Source organism: Cyanistes caeruleus, chromosome 4 (genome assembly GCF_971803275.1).
Source record: "Cyanistes caeruleus chromosome 4, bCyaCae1.hap1.1, whole genome shotgun sequence".
Lineage (NCBI taxonomy): Eukaryota > Metazoa > Chordata > Aves > Passeriformes > Paridae > Cyanistes > Cyanistes caeruleus.
The window spans coordinates 57,025,025-57,042,902 of NC_141704.1; the positions used below are offsets into that span (position 1 = coordinate 57,025,025).

General features: G+C 39.9%; 1 protein-coding gene and 1 long non-coding RNA gene across 3 annotated transcripts in view; one reads left to right on the plus strand and one right to left on the minus strand.

Moving 5' to 3' along the window:
* The window catches only part of CHRM2 (cholinergic receptor muscarinic 2), an 85,635-nt gene that overhangs the window by 37,018 nt on the left and 30,739 nt on the right, over positions 1 to 17,878 (plus strand). The window lies entirely within an intron of this gene.
* The window catches only part of LOC111936680 (uncharacterized), a 55,360-nt gene continuing 42,064 nt past the window's right edge, over positions 4,583 to 17,878 (minus strand). The window contains exons 2-3 of the long non-coding RNA XR_002868306.2: positions 17,303 to 17,349; positions 4,583 to 9,597 (exon numbers count right to left, since the gene is read on the minus strand). This is a non-coding gene — a long non-coding RNA (uncharacterized LOC111936680). The remainder of the gene's footprint in view (positions 9,598 to 17,302; positions 17,350 to 17,878) is intronic.

Here is a 17,878-nt window from a genome sequence, read left to right on the forward strand (position 1 = left end):
CATGGAAGCAGTACGGAGGATATCTTGATTATCCTTGATAGGTATCTGTATAACCTGATATTAAAGACCCTCTCAGATGGAGATGCTGTAAAATTCTGTGGGTACACTTTATCCAGCATTTAACTCTATTTTTAGCTAGAACCTTTACCTAATTAGGAATCAAAATCTCTTTTTTCTGCAGGCCAAAGTAGTTATTCCTTGTGCTATTGCTTATGAGGGTGGAGAACAGTTTCTCGTCCTTTGAAACAGCCTTCTGAAATTCAAACTTCTCTAGAATGAAAAAAATTCAGTTTCCCAATTTTGAGTCTATTGCAGGAGTTCTTGACCTCTGATCAGTTTAATTCTACTGCCCTGGACCCCTGATAATACATTTGTGAATTTCTGAAAGTGGTGTACTAAATAGAATGTAGGATTCCAGCTGAGTACTCATTATTGTAAGGTGCCAAAATAATTATTTTCCTCAACTTGCAGACTTGCACATTCCATAATCATATTTATCTTTTCATAGCAACACTGTATATTGGATCTTACTGATATGAAGATCTTTTCCACAAGAAGAATAGTCTCTATTTTGTGTTTGCCTACCTAATTTCCACTTCCTCCATGCAGGATTTTGTTCTTGCCTTTACCAAATTTTAATTTCCGATTTAATTTTTTTCCCAGTGTACCGGATCACTTGAGTTTCTCATTCTTATGCTAGTTGCTTATCATTCATACCCACACATTAACATTGGCAAAGTTTGTGGGTGAGCAGGATTTGTTTTAAATTAGATTATCAGTCTTGTGGAACTGCACAAACTTGTGTGGTTTGTCTGCACCTGGCCCGTTGAGGGAAATGTGCTCACCCATGGTGTGATATCAGCACAGCTGCTGCTTTTGGGTTGGTAAATCAGCTTTCTAAAGAAAGTTTTCATTAATACTGTTCCTTGATATCCATCTAGCGGTGTAACACACTACCTAGTCATTTTTCCTTATTGCTGAAACCTCTCTAAATATATTATTTTTTCTCATTTTCATTGTAAATTTATACTCTGACAATTTTTCTTCAAATGTCACAATTGATAGAGCTTTACTCCTGCTCTGCTTCCAAATCTCCTGAGCACTCAACTCACAAAAATATCTTCTTGAACAAAAAATTTAAAAATACATTTAAGACTAATCATGAGTTTCAATTCAAAATTGCAGCATCATATTTCACAGCTAAGAGTAAAAATCCCTTCCCCTCCTCTCATTCCTGCACTCACGAGGACATATGACAGAAAGAGACACTGTGCAATATCTTCCATCAACATTCTGGCCACCGATAATACAGAAATATTCCTAAAATCTGATATTTCATCCTAAGATTTTTCCTGAGTAAGTGCCTGCTTAAGTGCTTTCCCAAATCAGAGCTCAAGCTAATTTGTATTATTTTCCATCTGCTCCATTATTTCTTATAATATATTCATATTGTTTCATTTCTAAGCTGTTTATGTTCTTGAATTAATGAATATGTTAAATAAAATTAAATCAAACAGCTCTCCCAGTAGCCACATTAGAGGATATCACCCTCCAGATCAGACATATCACAGAACTGTTATCTTTATTTGCAGTCTCTTGTTTTTTCTTAGTTCACAGACAGTAGTGTTCCTATTTAAGTCAGATGGGGGTTCTGGGGAAAGCAACATTTCATGGAAATCTACATTACATACTTTAATATAATATTATATCATTTTAGAAAACTATTTGATATTCTGTCTCCTAGAGCATTATCTCCAAAATTAATATGTAGATAGAACATATGATAGGGATGCAAATTTAAAAAAAAATCTGTCTATTACACATTTTTATTTTTAGTACCTGTAGAACTGAGGGCTCTGGTACTCAAAAAACACCCAGTGACCTTCCAGTGAAACCACAGGATGTTGATGCACATAATTCAGAGCTGGGTGAAAGCTTCTCAGTTGTGACCAAATCCTGCTGCCTCTAGCACAGAGGCAGGAGAAGTGGAGCAAACAGGAATAAGGAGAGGGAGCCAGAGGGTGAGAGCCTGGGGAAAGCAGCTGCTGGTTTGGTCAGGAGCCACCCCTGCAGCAGTGCCTGCTCTGAGGTGCCTGCTGAGAGCAGAGGGGGCATTGCCAGAGCTGGGGGGTTGGCAAAAGCAAGGCAGCAGCACCTGAGCTGTGTCTGCTCCTCTGACACTGCCCACAGCAGGGGGATCTGCCCGTCCCAAGCCTTGTCTCCAGGATTACTGTGACCAAAGGCTTGTTAGATCTCTACTGAGCCGGTTAAAACAATGCCACTCCTTCGTGTAGACCGGGAACCACCCAGATTCCAGCAGAGGAAGCATCCAACTTTGCACACAGGTGGCAAAACACAGGCCCACGGTGGCTCTGCTGTGATGGGCTCTGGCACGCTGGGGACGTGCAGTCAACCCCATTTCACTGCCAACACCAGCCACCACCCCTCAGCTCAGGCTGTGGAGGTGATAAGGCAGGGTACCAGGTCTATTTATAACTGCAACCTTTAGAGAGTTTATTTTCAGGAGCAAGTGTGATAGCCCCGTGGGGCTGCAGCTCGTGGTGGTGGTGGTGTAACACGGTGCAGTAACGCAGTGTTTCCATGCCACGGCTCAGATCACTTACACACACACAGCACAGCACTGCTAAGTGCTCTGGGGGCACTGTGCAGTCTCCTCTTACGAACTGCTGCCTGATATTCTTACACTACTACACTCAGTTTTGCCTAAAAGCATTAGGATGGGCAGAAGCATCCTGAGGTGCAGTGAGAAAGCAGGTTTTAAATGGTATTTCATGCTTCCCTCAACATCCCCTATCGAGGCTGGCTGTACACCTCCCCCAAGGTAGAATTTATGGTGATCTGAAGAAAGCAGATAGATGACAGAGCTTTGGTATTTAATTATGTGTCTGCAACATCAATTTTTTATCTTTAATTTTTTTTAGCTTGAAAAAAGTCTGAAGAAAAAATCTGTGGTCTTTATCAACAGGCTCAAACTTTTCTTGTTATATATGAAAAGAACACGGATATTCAATAGTCTTAGGCTGCTTCCAACTATTGTGTGTCCAGAAACCAATTGAAACTTCTGAAGCTTCAAACATGGGGTCATTCTTCACCAGCTACAACACCTGTACACATCCTGCAGGGAAAATCTGTGACATTTCTCTGTGAAAGCTTTAGAACATCTCATTTGCTTTTTTTTATGCCTTTCCTTCTCCCCATTCATTTTTCTCCCTTTTCCCTTGGTCTTCTTTCTGCTGTCCCTCTTTCTACTCCTCTATTTTCAGACACTTCCCATTGCCCTCAATCTTTTCTGCCAAGGTTTCAGTCCTGTGCACTGGCTGGAGCAGATGTTCACACAGAAAGTTCTACACACAGATTGGAAACACCCAGCATGCTGGATGGGAGACTCTCTCAGCTGCCAGTGCTCATCCAGGACTGGGCAGCTGCTCATTGCAATTCATTTCTGAGACCCCAGAGATTCCCAGAGCCTCCAGTCTCTCTCCCTAATGGGCACCCAGCAAGGTACAAGCCAGGGACCCCAGGATGCTGATGTGGGGTTTTGGTAATCAACCAACAGAAACCTCCAGAGGTGTAAATGCAGACTAAAGTTCCACTTGCTGCAGGAGGGCAAACCTGTGTTCAAACCCACCAGGCACTGCAGACGCTTTCAGCAGGAATGTTTTCACTTTGCAAGGAGATTTGTATTCATCAGGTGGCCTCTAAGAGCAGCAGCCCACTCTAATAAGTGTGCTGATAAAAGAGGTCTTGTCCCCAAAGGATGTCTGATTGGGACGTGTCATTTCTCCTGTAAAAGATGATTACAATAGTCAGACACTGATTGTCTTCTAACAACCTTAAGGTGACAGTCTTTTTTAAAAAAAAGTTAAAGAAATTACACTTCTTCAAGGTTGGTCAGGACTGATGAAAGTTACTGGACTGATGACTCTGAGAAACAAAGTCCTGTGCTTCACAGCACAGGCATTATCAGTACAGGAAAATATCACCTAGTTAGCAGCACTACATGACCAGCAAGGTTCAAACCTGCATGCAGGGACAGTCCTCAGAGCCAGAGTTAATGTGACTTCCAGTTCTCCTATTCCAGCTGGGATAGGAACCAATACCTACCTCAGCTGCATATCCTTCAGTCTGTAACCTCCTTACAGCCCTTTGGGCCGGGCATGACCATTGCAGCAGATAAGCAGCGATTCACTCCTAAGAGGTTTCAGAACTGGGTGTGGAGTGAGCTGAGAGACAGCTGAATTATTTCTGGGAGCCTCCTCTTCACTGCACCATGTGCCCCTGTCACCAGAGAGGAAGGGACCCTCTTGTCTCCTGCCTGGATGTTGTGGATGCCACTCACTGAGATACAGGAGCAGGCAGGAAGCTGGTGCTGGAGGAGGGTGCCCACGCTCTGGGGCTCAGGAGGAAAGGCCAGGGCAGCCAGCACTCACACGCTTTTGCTAGAGACTGCAGCACCTCCACTCTGCCTTCACAAGCTGTGCCCTCAGAAATATGAACCAAATATCAAATGTGGAATCTGAGTGTTATTAAGAGGCAGAGAGTTAGGAAAAAAGGCTAGAAAGCAGAGGAGAAAAATTCTTTACTGATTCTTCCACAGGAGACTGAGCTCAGTAGAACACAGCACAGCAGAAAATACCAAGTGTAAATAGTCTTCCAACTGCTTATTTGAGCCATTCACTACAATGTCAAAATTTAATTACTTAAAGACTAATAAGACAATAAAGTTTACTATACTATCTTTCCTTGCTTTAGTGTTTTGCTTGTTTGTTTGTTTGCTTTGTTTTTGTTGTTTGTGTGTATGGTTTTGGTTTGTTTGGTTTTTTTTCATTTCCACTGTCCAGGAAAGTTTTCATTATTCAGTTTTCAGGAGTGTAATTCATCTCATGGTGAGGCTGTGAAGTGTTCAGGTAACAGTGGCATGGAGCCTGTACAGACACCCACCTGTCTTCTGCTTCTTCCTTCTCATTTGCAGCTTTCTCCCATTCCCAGTTAATGAGCCTTTTTAGTTTCAGAAACCTAAATTCTGATTTACCCTCACTGTTCAGTCAGGTTTTTTTCTTTGTCTGGTTGGTTTTTCCTTTCCAAATCTAGATGCTCTTTTACTGAACTATTCTACCAGTGCAAATAACAGGGACAATTTAGTGTCTGATGGCTTATTGAATCATTTTCCTTTCATTCTTCTTCAGTGATGTTTTTATTTCATTCTTAATACTGTATAATTTTGAAACATATCTGGACATTAACCTGTAACTAAATTCTATACTTCAACATGTGTGGACCTTCTGAAAGGATTTCTTTCTCAGACATGCCACTTTTCTATTCTTAAGAGGAGAAAATCACAGTTTACTTAATAATAAACATTTCCTTTCCTCTCCCTTTCAAAAGATTTCCTTGTCTTGTGCAACTTCATGAAACCAGAAGGATTGTCCCTTATTTTTTGCTCCTGAATTTCAAAAATCTACTTATTTATCTGCTCCTACTAGGTTTGACTGGACAAAAGATATTAAACTCCCATCTAAAATAAATACACTGTTTCTAGTGCTGCATTTTGATAACCATCCTCACCTTGAGCAAACCTCAGCAATTGCAGCTGCATCTATTTATGACTGGGCACTACCAAGATTTCTGCTCCTATAACTGATGGATTTCCCCAGTTGCATACTGGAATTTTGCCAACAGACTTGGCAGAGAGCAAGGTTGCCGCAACTGGTAGGGAAATCATAATGGAATTTAACAGAATTTCATTGTATTTATTATTAGACAAGAGAAGAGAAGAAAAATGGCCAACTATAATATCACTCACAATCTCTCAAACAGAAACATAAACTTTTATATGAGATTCGGTTTCCCAGAATAGCATCATTCCAATTCTGTAATCAACTGTTCCTCAGTGACCTTTTTTCTTGAATTTTGTGCAGCCTTGAAACATTGGCATTGCTGGTGCAGAGAGTTTGCAACACGCTTGTCACTGCCAAGCTATTTTGTCCCCTGTGCTTCCACACTAGGGGCTCAGCCTCACTCTCTTAATTCTTAAGCCAGAATCAGCAGTCAGGTTGTCACTCACATCACATTTACCTGCCTCTGGCAAGAAGACAAGAGCTATGTTTTCTTTGAAAAATTTCTACTGCAGTGTTGCCAAATCTTAATTAGCTGGGACAGACATGTTTCATTTGCTTAAACAAATGAGACTTCTAACGTCAGGTCAGGGCATACAGACTAAGGATAGGGAAAACAATGTAATTAGGTCTTTAATCCCACAGGTTTCCAGAGGAAGGGGCCTGTGACCAGAAACACTAAGCTCAGTTATGTTTGGGCACCACACATCCTCTTAGGGCATGGCTTAAGAGTGCCTCTTCCAGGCATCACTGCTTATTGGAAAGGAAATTGCTTTCCTCTTTGGAGCTGGTGTTGGTTGCAGCCACATTTTCTTTAATGACTTTTGGAGACACATAAGGGGACAAAAGAATCGACAGTTTGCTTATAATGAAGCCTATCCCTACAAAATCATTTCCTCAGCTTTATATAAAGTATGATGCTCAAATACAGTTGTCTCACCAGAGCACCACAGGGCAGGGCTTTGGCCAGAGGTGTTCGTCATGTGTGAAGGCAGCAGGGTTCCACATTCTGGAGGAAGCCCCTCTGTATAATTCATATGGAAGGAAAAAGACAAAATTATGGTAGAAATTGCAAGCAGAAACCTGTTTGAAGTATGCCAACCCTGCTACCCACCATGATTTTAGGGAAAAACTGGCAACTGAGAGGATTTCACAAAGGTAAAGTGTTTGGGACAAGCTCTCCACTGCTAGAAATGTATTAAACAGGGTTCAGATGTGTCTCTAACTGTGTATACATACATACTCAAGGATCCCTAACCATTAAATGTCCCCAGATTCATCTATTCTTTACCTTCCTCTGTAGCAAAAGGCTGAAAGAACAAATCATTCCCAAGTGTTTCCTTGCTTTTTGTGTGTAGCTTCTCCCTGCCTGACCAGCCCAGGTGTGTTTAAGCTTTGATAGCTGAGAATCATTTCTTTTGGAAAAAACAGGCTCCACAGGGTTTTCCACATGGTTTTCCACAGGCAAGGCATTCCTTCTTCACAGTTCTCTTTCACCCTTGTATTGTCTGGAAGGGAATTTCAAATCTGCAGGCCTAACATGATAAGCAAACTCCATAACTTGCATTATCAAAATCCTAAATTCTGCATCTTGGTGAAGATTTCAGAAGGAACAGAAATAGAGGTGTTTTCAATCCAATTCAGTGGGCTAATTTCCACCAAAGCTTTGCTTCGTCTGGTCATTTGTTTTTCAAACATATTTTAAAACAGAAGTGTATTTTTTGCCCTTGTAAACAAGAAAATTACATTAATTAAAAAAAAAAAATTCTTATATATGTCTAGAACATTAAAATAAACTCTCCAATGACTCTTAACTTAAAATTACTTCAAAATACTTTTTGAATATACACAATAATTCTGTAACAGAAATATCCAAGGTCTTTGTCTCTTCTTGCATTCTTCTGTTCTTCATGAACAATGAATATTTCAAAAGCAGCCATTTATTGTAAGATAACGTTTCTTATAGTATGAATATCAATTATGTGGAAATGTGACTAATACAATTATTTTTTCCGAAGACAAGATAACCTGAAAAATACACCTTAACTCTTGCAGACACTTAATAAATGCTTAAGCCTTCATAAAGCAGAACCAAATTTGACAATTGCTATAACCAGTGGAATTAACATGTATGCCTCTGTGAAATTGGCTGCATGACTCTTCTGTTTCCCAAACACTGTCAAGAATCCAGCTAATAAATTTTGTCTTCTTGACCAGATGGAGTCTCTGGCATTGTACTGAATTTTATTATTCAAGAAACTTTTGCAAGTATTGATTGTATTTTCCCCGACAAGCATGAAACCAGCCATAAAGAGTGATGCCAAATTGTCTCAAGAAATCAAACAGTCTGGAAGAGCAGCTCAATCTTTTGCATCTTTAATAAGCAGTGTAATCATGCAGAAACACTTTTGACTTATAAAACTCCTCTTAGTTATGTTCTACAAATTTTCTTACATGTAAAGACATGCCCCAGGGTGCTTTAAAATGCAAACTCCACGTGGGAGATGGTGTGCTGTGCTCCTTATGCTGTGTTATCTTCCTGGTTTCATTAATACCATGTGTCAATGTAAAATAATATATTTTTGTATTCAATATATGATACAGAGGGTTTGATCTTTCATTCTTCTCCTCGGATTACACTCTGTGGTTTCTCTGTTCTGAAGAGCAGATAGATGTCTGTGCAGGGAGTGTTTCCTGTGGACAAGCCATGCAGATGATTAACCTTGGCACTGTCCCATGTCTCTCAGTGTAAAATTTTCACTGAGCAGATTCGAAGTAAATCATCCAGCCCACTTCACTTAATAATGCCTCTTTAACATGCTCTGCAATTATATCATTTGTGCTGTTGAGCTTGGCCATTTTCCTTCTCAGCTATTCATTTTCCCCCAAGGAATGGCCAAGGGGGCAGTTTAGCAGGCATTTCCAGTGACATAAGTGGTTAAACGAGGCAATGAGTTATCTTGCTGACCACAGGATTACTTCCTCATGGGAGCCACTGCAGTCAGGTGTCATATTTGTTTCAGGAAGAATTCTTCTTCCATCATAGACCACCTGGGAAGATTGATAAAGCTGGTCCCTTCCCTGCAAATACAAAACAGAAGGCTGGACAGAGAGTTTCATGTGTTATGGCCCATTCTGTGGTTCCTCTGGTGTGTCCACCCAGCCTCCAGAGAGTCCAGCAGCAACAGTCCAGAGCACCCAACAGCTGGCAGAAGGCACCAGAGGGATGCCTGAGCTTATCCAGGAGTATCAGCCATCCATGGCTGCCCCACTGGGCTTTGGTTTTAAAATTTCCAAATCCCTTACAGCAGATGGCAGAGAATTCCACGAGTCCAAACCTCAATTTTTACAATATTCCTACACATTTTGATGAGTGCATTTTCTCCCCTTCCTGCAGCAGGAGCTGTCAACATGAGGAGGAACACAAAACTACTCTTGCTTCACTCCATTCCAATTCAGACCCAGTTCCTGACACCTTAGGTCACTGGCAGACTCATGGTATTTTATCCTTGTGCTTAGCTGGTATTGCTTTGCTGTGGGAAAGAGGCTTTCCTTCCCATCCTCCTCTCCTTTACTGTATTAGACGGTGTGGTCATTTAAAAAGTGAGTTTCTTATACAGCAGGGGTGTTCAAGCAGCTGTGACACTCTCAAACCACTAACACCTGACTTTGGGTTACTTCACTCCTGATTCATTTTTGCAATGATCAGATTCAAAATATTTTGAAATTTACTGTTAGGTAAAGACTACATGCAATTCATAGCAAGACAAACTACCTTCTTGGACCAGGAATGCTGACAGGGATGTTGTTACCAACATTTTCCATGCAAACTGCAGTGAGGGGTTCTGGTAGGATGGTTCTCATACCAGATCACATTTGAAAAGGAGTAATTCCTTGTGATTCACCATGCTTCTTTTCTGTGACTCCACAGAGTCGCATAATAGCTCCATAATGTCAGCAGCTAGAATCAGAGAGGGAAAATAGTTAGTATACATAGCAGGGTTCCTGAATCAAAGGCATCGTGGCCCATTTGGCAGAGTTTCACTCCTGAAGAAACATTTGAAGGGTTCTAGTTCAGTTTTAGCACAGAATAAAAGTCAGTAAAAAGAATATCAAAGGTGCCCCCAGACAGAATGGTTTCCTTCTGAGAAGTGGGATATATTATGCCAGATAAAGACTCTGTGTACAAAAAATGGATGCAGGTGAACTGAAGTTCAGGAAGTTTTATCCTCTTTAGGTGGGTTCCCATCCTTTAAGCATGTGATTAAGTGCAGGACCAAGTACAAGAAGTGAGACAGGCAAAATATAACTTGGTTCTAGGGAGGCATTTCAGATAGCTGTAAAGAATGCCTTTATCAGTGCACAAAGTAACCTTGGTAACAGAGCCAATGACTGGAAGTAGAAGGTAAAAAAGAAGTGTAGAGGAAATTTAAAAGAGTTAAAGTATAAGCAGATACAAACAAACCAAAAGATCATGGAGTGGAAATCAGAATTTATTTTCCTGTGGTCTAAATCAAAGGGAAGCTGCATTGAAGAATATTAGGGCACAAATACAGCAGTGGCTAAGAAATCTCTAAATGTGTCATGGGATTATTCTTTGGGAATAATATGGGAAACATATTATTACCTAAAGAGGTTGACAGAGTATTCCCTTAACCAGAAATAAAGATAGAATAAATGAAATATGTATGGAGGGCAATTTCACAAACAGGAAAGCTACAAATATGCTCAAACCTGGGTTCCAAACTGTACTCTGTTGTAGATTTCCTAGGCTTTCCTTTGGAAAAAGTAATGCACAAAATTTCCTTATTTTTATTTTAATTCACACCACTTGTGAAAGAGATTGGTGTCCTCACTGTTTATACTGAAAGGGAGTTTCTCAATGCAAATTATCTGTAATGGAAGCCTGCATCTGTCACCTTTCTTCTCCTCCTCAAGGAGGAAACACAAACAACAAATCTCTTTTATACCAGCCTGCCAGCCATGGAAAGTCCTCTGAGGGGACACCAAGCACAAGAGCTATTCTAGGACACCACTTGTCTGTGGCTGACCATAGAAATTAAAATGCTGCAGCCATCAGTAAGGTTCTGATGTCTTCCCTTACTCTGCTGCAGAGATTTCTTGGTGAGAAAGAAAATGTAGCGCTCTATGATTTTATCCCTTAATTACCTGCCTATAATAAGTTAAGTTTTAATTCAGACAGTAATATTTGCTTTCTTCCAGCCTATCTATCTAGTTTATAAAGTCATTGATAGGGAAGAGCTTCCTTCTTCAACTATTCAAGGGCAAGATGCTCAGGGACTGACATAATTGAATTAAAGCCACAATGCAGTTATACTGCTTTATCTGAGCTGGTGACTTTCCCCTGAAAATTTTAAAGGAACACACTCCAGGACTGCTGGGTCTCTGATCCCAAAGCAAGAAAGGTGTTTGTTCTGTCCTGAAACAGATTTAAAAAGTGCTGCCATCAGTTCAGACAGAGTGTTGAAAACTCTACACCCTTTTGGTCTTTCACATGTTTAATATCATGTTCTAGAGGCACCCTGTGCTCCTCACCTTGTTGGTTCCCATTAGGTTCTGAAGTGTTAATAACACTAAATCATGCACTTATCAGGCAGGGTGGGTTTCTGGGCCTTTCCTCCCCCCATGTCACATTTGGAGCAGGTGTGCTGTCTACATACATTGGAGACTCAGATTAATCTCTCTATTGCAATCACTGTTTGGCCATGAACTCTGGTACCTGAAAGTAATTGAAACTTGAAGAAAGTTGTGGTTGTGAATACAGGAGAGCACTAATGAACTGCAACACCTTCTCAATAGCACGAGCTTGACTTGCAATTATGAAAAGATTGGGTTCACGTGGCATTTTTTTTCCTGCTGTTATTTATCCAAACTTGAAAATGCCAAGGCCGCAAAATAAAGACTATTGTAATCAAGTTAGTTCAAAACCAGAAGAAATAGGAGTTCTTAGAAATAACAAATAAAGAGGTGATCAATAGTTTAAAGAATGAAGCCAGCTATGTCTCAAATTCTGGTAAACAAATGGAAATCTACCCAGAAAATTAATTTCTACTCCATTATATTTCAGTGTGACAAAATAAGTGATTTTCATTAGATTTTTCAGTAGGGTTTGTTTACCTAGTTTCAGAAAAATTCAATTTATATTCAGTGAGAATTTTGAGGTCTTGGATGCTTATCTAAATTCAATTAAGCACTTGGAGGGTCACTTACTGAAAATGCAACCAAAAAACTTTTTAAAAAATTGATTAAAGGTGTATAAAGGTCCCCTGTTCTATGTTACCCCACTTGAGTGGGAGGGTAGACAAGATGACCTCCAGAGGTCCCTTCCAATCTCAACCATTCAGTGATTCTGTGATTAACTGTTTAAATTTGTTACTGTAATCTCAGTTTGGTCTTTAAAAAAGGTGCAATATTTACTCTTTTTTTTTATTTTTTACTTCAAGTATCAGCACTGAAAACCAAAGAGACTGTCTTTCAGTTGTCTGGCACCTTTGCTGGTGATGCATTACTATGTGCCATGATTTTGAAGGTTAAGCTGGTGCGCGCTTACTCTGTGTGCTCATAGAGTTTGAGCACAGCTTTATTCACCAGTAGAGCTGGTAAAATGTCCAAGTCATGGCAGCAGTGAGCAGCTGAGGAACAGAATTTGTGTTATCCCTTGGTACAGCTCCAAATATGCCATGTCTGATGGCATATTTGCATGTCATTTGCATGACTCTTCAGCTGCATTTTGTGCTGCAGATCTCAACAGCCAGAGCTCAGCAGATAAAATATATCTCAGATGGGTCAAAGCAGGTATGAAAGTGGCTCAGGGAATGTTATTGATAAATGCAATATAAAGCCCTTCTCTATCCTGATACAGGCAAATGGATGACAGAATTTGGATTTTAGATGATCTTCTGCAATACCAATTAAAATGGTGTGTCCTACTCCACCCTCATCCCTGCCCCAAGTGAGAGGATGCAGAGGTGTCTGAATTCCCCTGTACGGCTGTAACAGTTATAATCGTGCAACTTTTCACTTCTAGACAGCTGACAACATCACCTAATTAAAACAAAGACAAAAAATCAGATTTCAGCAGTCAAAGTATTAGCAGCAAGTGTATAAGAAGCCATCCTTCGATGTGCTTGCAGAGTAACGCTGACTTTCATAGGATAATTTACATGACACCTACCTGAACTCTGCTGTTAAACATTTTCTGGAGTTTTGTCTGTGGATTTTCTGGTAACTGACAGTTTTTAGTGCTCCCACTGCACTCTTGTTTTAAGAGTTCCTTGAAACTGTCATTTATGAACCAAATGCCTCTCATCCTAAGCCAGAAGGAAAGTGGGGGGGAAGGCCTAGCTCAAACAAGTGGATGCACAGATCACAAATATTTGTGCTTTGTGATGAGACTGTCCTAAATTTACCTGATCAAGTATCCAGACTGGAAGAGTATCTGAACACCTGAGTTCTGAGTCAAAAGCACAGAGGTGATTGGCACCACGAGAGCCACGAGAGCCCTGCTGGCACTGGCAGGTACCCAGAGCCCAGAGCAGAGAGCTGGGGCCTCACAATCACTGTAGTCACAGGCTGTAGAAAATGGGAGCAGCAGACATTTATTTCCAGTATGGTCTCTGAAAAAAGACAGTTCAACAGTTGAAGTGTGCTGCTTTGAAGAAAAGGATCTGAATTGGTCTCTGTATCAGGATGTTGAGGAAGGAAACAATTCTTCAGGGACTCCAGACTTTCCTCTTCTCTCAATATCCCCCACCATGCACACACCTGACAACTCCAGAGCTCAACAGCAGAGAATTTCAAACTGCTTAATCTGAGTAACCACTGAAGAGAAACTGCAGTAATAGAGAATAGAATTGCTGCCAGGAAAATGAAAACATTTCAAAAGAGAAGCCCTAGGAGCAGAAAAACAGCTTTGGTGGGAACTTTGTTGCAGAGGCCAACCCTCCCTTAGGTGGTTTTGGCAATTCAATTAGAAGCCTTTACAGGTTTAGCAGCTGATTGTTAAACACACACCTCCACCCTACAGTGCCTGCTGTTGACACACAATATCTGTTCTGTGTATTCAGGATTTCTCTGTGGCTCAGAGAACAAGTGAGCCCAAAGCTCTCACAACTGCTGAAGAGCACTAGAGGTTTTAAAATGAAGCAATGACATACCCTGGAGAGACACAGGGGATGCCCATATCTGGCCCCAGTATAGGAGAAGAGAAGGAAAACAAGCCTGCATGGGAATTAGAATCAAAGGGACTTTCCCTCGAAGGAGAATCTGTCTCCTCAGGGCATATTATTGGGATAAGGCTTCAGAGCTGCTTTTTTAGCCTTTGAAACGTGCTGTGCTGAACAGGAGGAAGGCAAGAGAGAAGGAGACAATGAGGGCCTCTGTGTCTGGGATTGTGGTTGTCTAAACAGATGGCCAATTTACAGTGTTTTCTTCAAGTAAATCTCCACAGAAGAGAATTTAGCTTGAGTTTGAACCATAATAAAAAGAGATTTGTGAATTTATTTCTGATTTTGAGGGAAGAGGGACATTACTGGTCTCCTAAGTATCTATAGATTTTAATTAATTCTGATAAAACTTACATTCCTCAAGTGGCAAAGCATCCAGACATATTTTTGCTTTTCACATAGAGACAGGAAGAAGTGAGGTACCAGGACTTGAACTGTGAAAGTGTGAGTTTTTTGCTTGTAACCTATGGCAGATCTCTTCATTTCTATTTCTCATTGCTTTCATTTAAAATGTAACAGTTAAATATCTCAGAAAATCAAACTGCAGCCTTATATTTCACCCAGTTTTCACTGAAAAGTCTAATTTGCTTGAAAAACGCTCCATATTTTCCCAAAACAAAATATGAGAGACAATGAGTAGGAATCAAGTATTCAATATGTTTTGAAATACAAAGTCATGGTGCTTGAATAGAGCTTAGCAGAGGAGTGTTTATACTACAGTTGTTGAAATTCTTCTAATCCATTATGGGTTACCCTTGCCTTCACCAGCTCCCTTAGCTTGACTGCAAAATAGCTCAATTTAAGCCCATCTACCCCAGGCAGTTTTAGAAGAGGTTTCAAAATTGATATTTAGGAAAGTCCATCGTATACAAGTGATTTTCTACACTGAATATTGCAATATTCCACAGTGTTGTCAGTATGAGCAACTAAAAACAAACCACAGAAGTGCACTTGTACTGACTTTTTCCAATTACACAGCCAATGAAGGGGGGTAGAAGTAAGGCAGATGAACACTTCTAATATGAAGTTGAGTAACCCAAGAGGATTTAAAGGTGAATGGAAGGTCGATGTTAATTTAAAATATAAAATGTCTTCTTGATGTTATTTCTCTGTGCAGTTTGGTGACTCCTGAAAGTGCAATAACTCCAGCCTGAGTCTGGAGTAAATGAAAAACAAAATACTAATTATAGCTTACTCTTTGGCCACATTCTTCAATGACTGCTGATGTAGGTTCCCTGATCCTCGTATTTAATCACTAAAAACACAAAATCCATTTCCCCTGTCTCAGATGCCTCTGTTGGAGTGCAGCACCGTGGTACCCATATTCCTGTACTTCACCTGCTGCCAGTGCCACTGTTATCAGCACAAACTTGCCACTTCCAGTAGAGAGTTGCCTGACAGTGTGAAGCAATTCAGGGATTCGTGGAGGAAAAAAATTGAGGTGGAGGTAGAAAAAGTTTAATTAAAATATTCAATTTGTATCATATGCAAAAGGTCAGTGTGATTCAATGAGAATCTGTAAATGCATAGATACGTAGCCTCTGCTGGCATCAGACATCAACTTGTAGGGGATAAACCTATTGTTTGCTGGCAGATAAAATACGTATGAAAATGTCTTTCAAAACCCTGGTTCCCATTTCATGTTGTCACAAAAATCCAAAAGCAGCATTTATGTCTAACACTGCTGATTTTTCCTCCTAATGGCTCCTGTGAGCCCAGCCTGCAGCGAGGATGAGAACACCACGGGCTCCCTGCCTGGGGTGCCAGAGGTGAGGTGGAGCCCTCCTGAAATCTGAAAGGTGGCATGCATTTTGCTATGAGCTCTCTCATCCAAATAAACCAAGGTAATTCAAATAAAACAAGGTAACTTGAACATTTAGCTACATCAAATTTCTCTTTTGGTGGCAGCTGTTAAAAAAAAAAAATAAATAAATTAAATATTCTAGTTGTACACATGTTTACTTGAAATCAAAACCAGGATTTTTCTTCTATTGGGTTTATGTTCCCTTTCCATACTGAAACAAACTTTTCTCCTCTATTTCCTCCCATATTGTGTTAACAATTACAGCAAATGAAGAGAGCACATAATTTATCAAAAATGTTTCCATGAAAATGAAAACTAGAAACCATTAAGAAAATGTTAACCATCATGTCAAAAATTATCCATGGCCCAAAATAATCAAATGAAAACAAGTGAATTTCTGAGTTCATGCTGAAACATGTGGTGCCTTTTTAAAATGGACATCTCTTCAAAAAGCCCCTTCTCTGGCATGTTCATGGATATCCATTTTTATGGATGCACTTGCATGAATGCTCTCTATGTCTTCATTCAACCAAGAGAGTGTCCTCTCAAAGATACTTCTTTCTTTTGTTGTTTTTTGCTGGAAAATAGACACTAGGAGAGAAGCTATCTAAAATCTTTTGAATGAATCTTTTTCTTAAAAATCTAGAATATAAAAAATTAAAAAAATACACCACCAAGAAACAAAACAGGATGTTTTCACTGTAATATTAGTTATAAAATATTTCAAGTAGAACATTTCATTAAAAAAATGTTTCAATAAAAAAAAAACCAAACCAATCCCAACACTAATATATCCAGTTGTCAGAAGTATTGTACAAATTTTTGAATGCCAAATACATCAGCCTTTTGAGATTAATGATCTTCTCTTTGGTCAAGAGAGAAAACATTTTGCAGTCCAATATTTCCACACTAAGATTGTTTTCCACTTTCTTTTACGTGCAAATAGTTGAGATGTCAAAATTTCATCAGTGTGGGCTGAAAACAAATTAGTGATATTTCCTACAGGGAGACAATTCAATTTTCCACATTTCTCTGGCCGAGAAGCTATTCAGACCAAGGCGAGTTTTTATAGCATGAGGGCTTTGAAGCACCTGAATACCCACAAGTCCTATTAAGACTTGGTTTATGTTCTTTAAGACTCTTCACCTCCATCCTTCAGCTCTCCTCAGAGTGCACACTTTTAAGGAAAAAGCTTTCCCAAAGAGATAGTATGGCAACTGAAATAATAACTGTCAAACTTCAGTATAAGGTCAAGCAGATAAATGGACTACTGTCTGCAATAGTTACTCTTAATTAGCTGCAATTATTGCCACCCTAATGAAGTCAATGGGCTAAAGGGAAATATAGAGTTGGCAAAATTAGATGGTGGAAGTGGTTAGGTTAGCCAAGATAGAATATGTAAGGCTCTAATGCACTCCTAAATAATTACATCACGTACAAAGTTGAGAAATGCAATGGGCAGTCTCAGGTGCATCCATGTACAAACATCAGCTTTGAAATCAAAGCAACCTTTTTAGGGAAAGAAATAAAAAACAACAATTAAGGGCCTCTTGTTAATGAGAAACATAAAACTGAAGAGGAAGAAAGTGAATAAAATGAAGAGTTAAGTGTCTCACCCACAGTGGTTTGAGCCCTCTTGTCTTTTGTTTCAATTATCTTCTCTCTAAGAAATAAAAAAAACAGAAATGTGAAGGTCTAAAGACACTGAGGGAACATCTTCCCTCCTCCCACTGAGGGAGACATCTTACTTCATTCAGTGTAAGAAGGAATTGAAGATGCTAGGGAATTTTTTTGGCAAAGAAAATAATATCAATCACGACAAAGTCATAAAAATTAAATTAATTGCATTGAGAAAGCTAAATAGAGCTAAATAGAGATGCCTGCCTACCTTGAGTTGAATAGCACAGGATGCATTAATAGTCAGCAAATGAACAGCAGGGGAAATCGTTTCATGCAACATTTAATTGAATTGTTGTTTCTCACTGCAGGGAAATTTTACTGACACTAAAAGCTTGGCAAGATTAAAAAAGCAGTTGGTGTTTGTATGAGTTACATGCTGGATACATGCCTGTGTTTTGGAGTTTCTGTTGAACAAGGTGCTTGGCTGGAAACCTCAGGCTTGATCCCTTTTCCTTGAGAGTAGATGAAGAGCTTTAGGATGGGAAGAATTTCAGTTCCCTGTCCTGCTATGA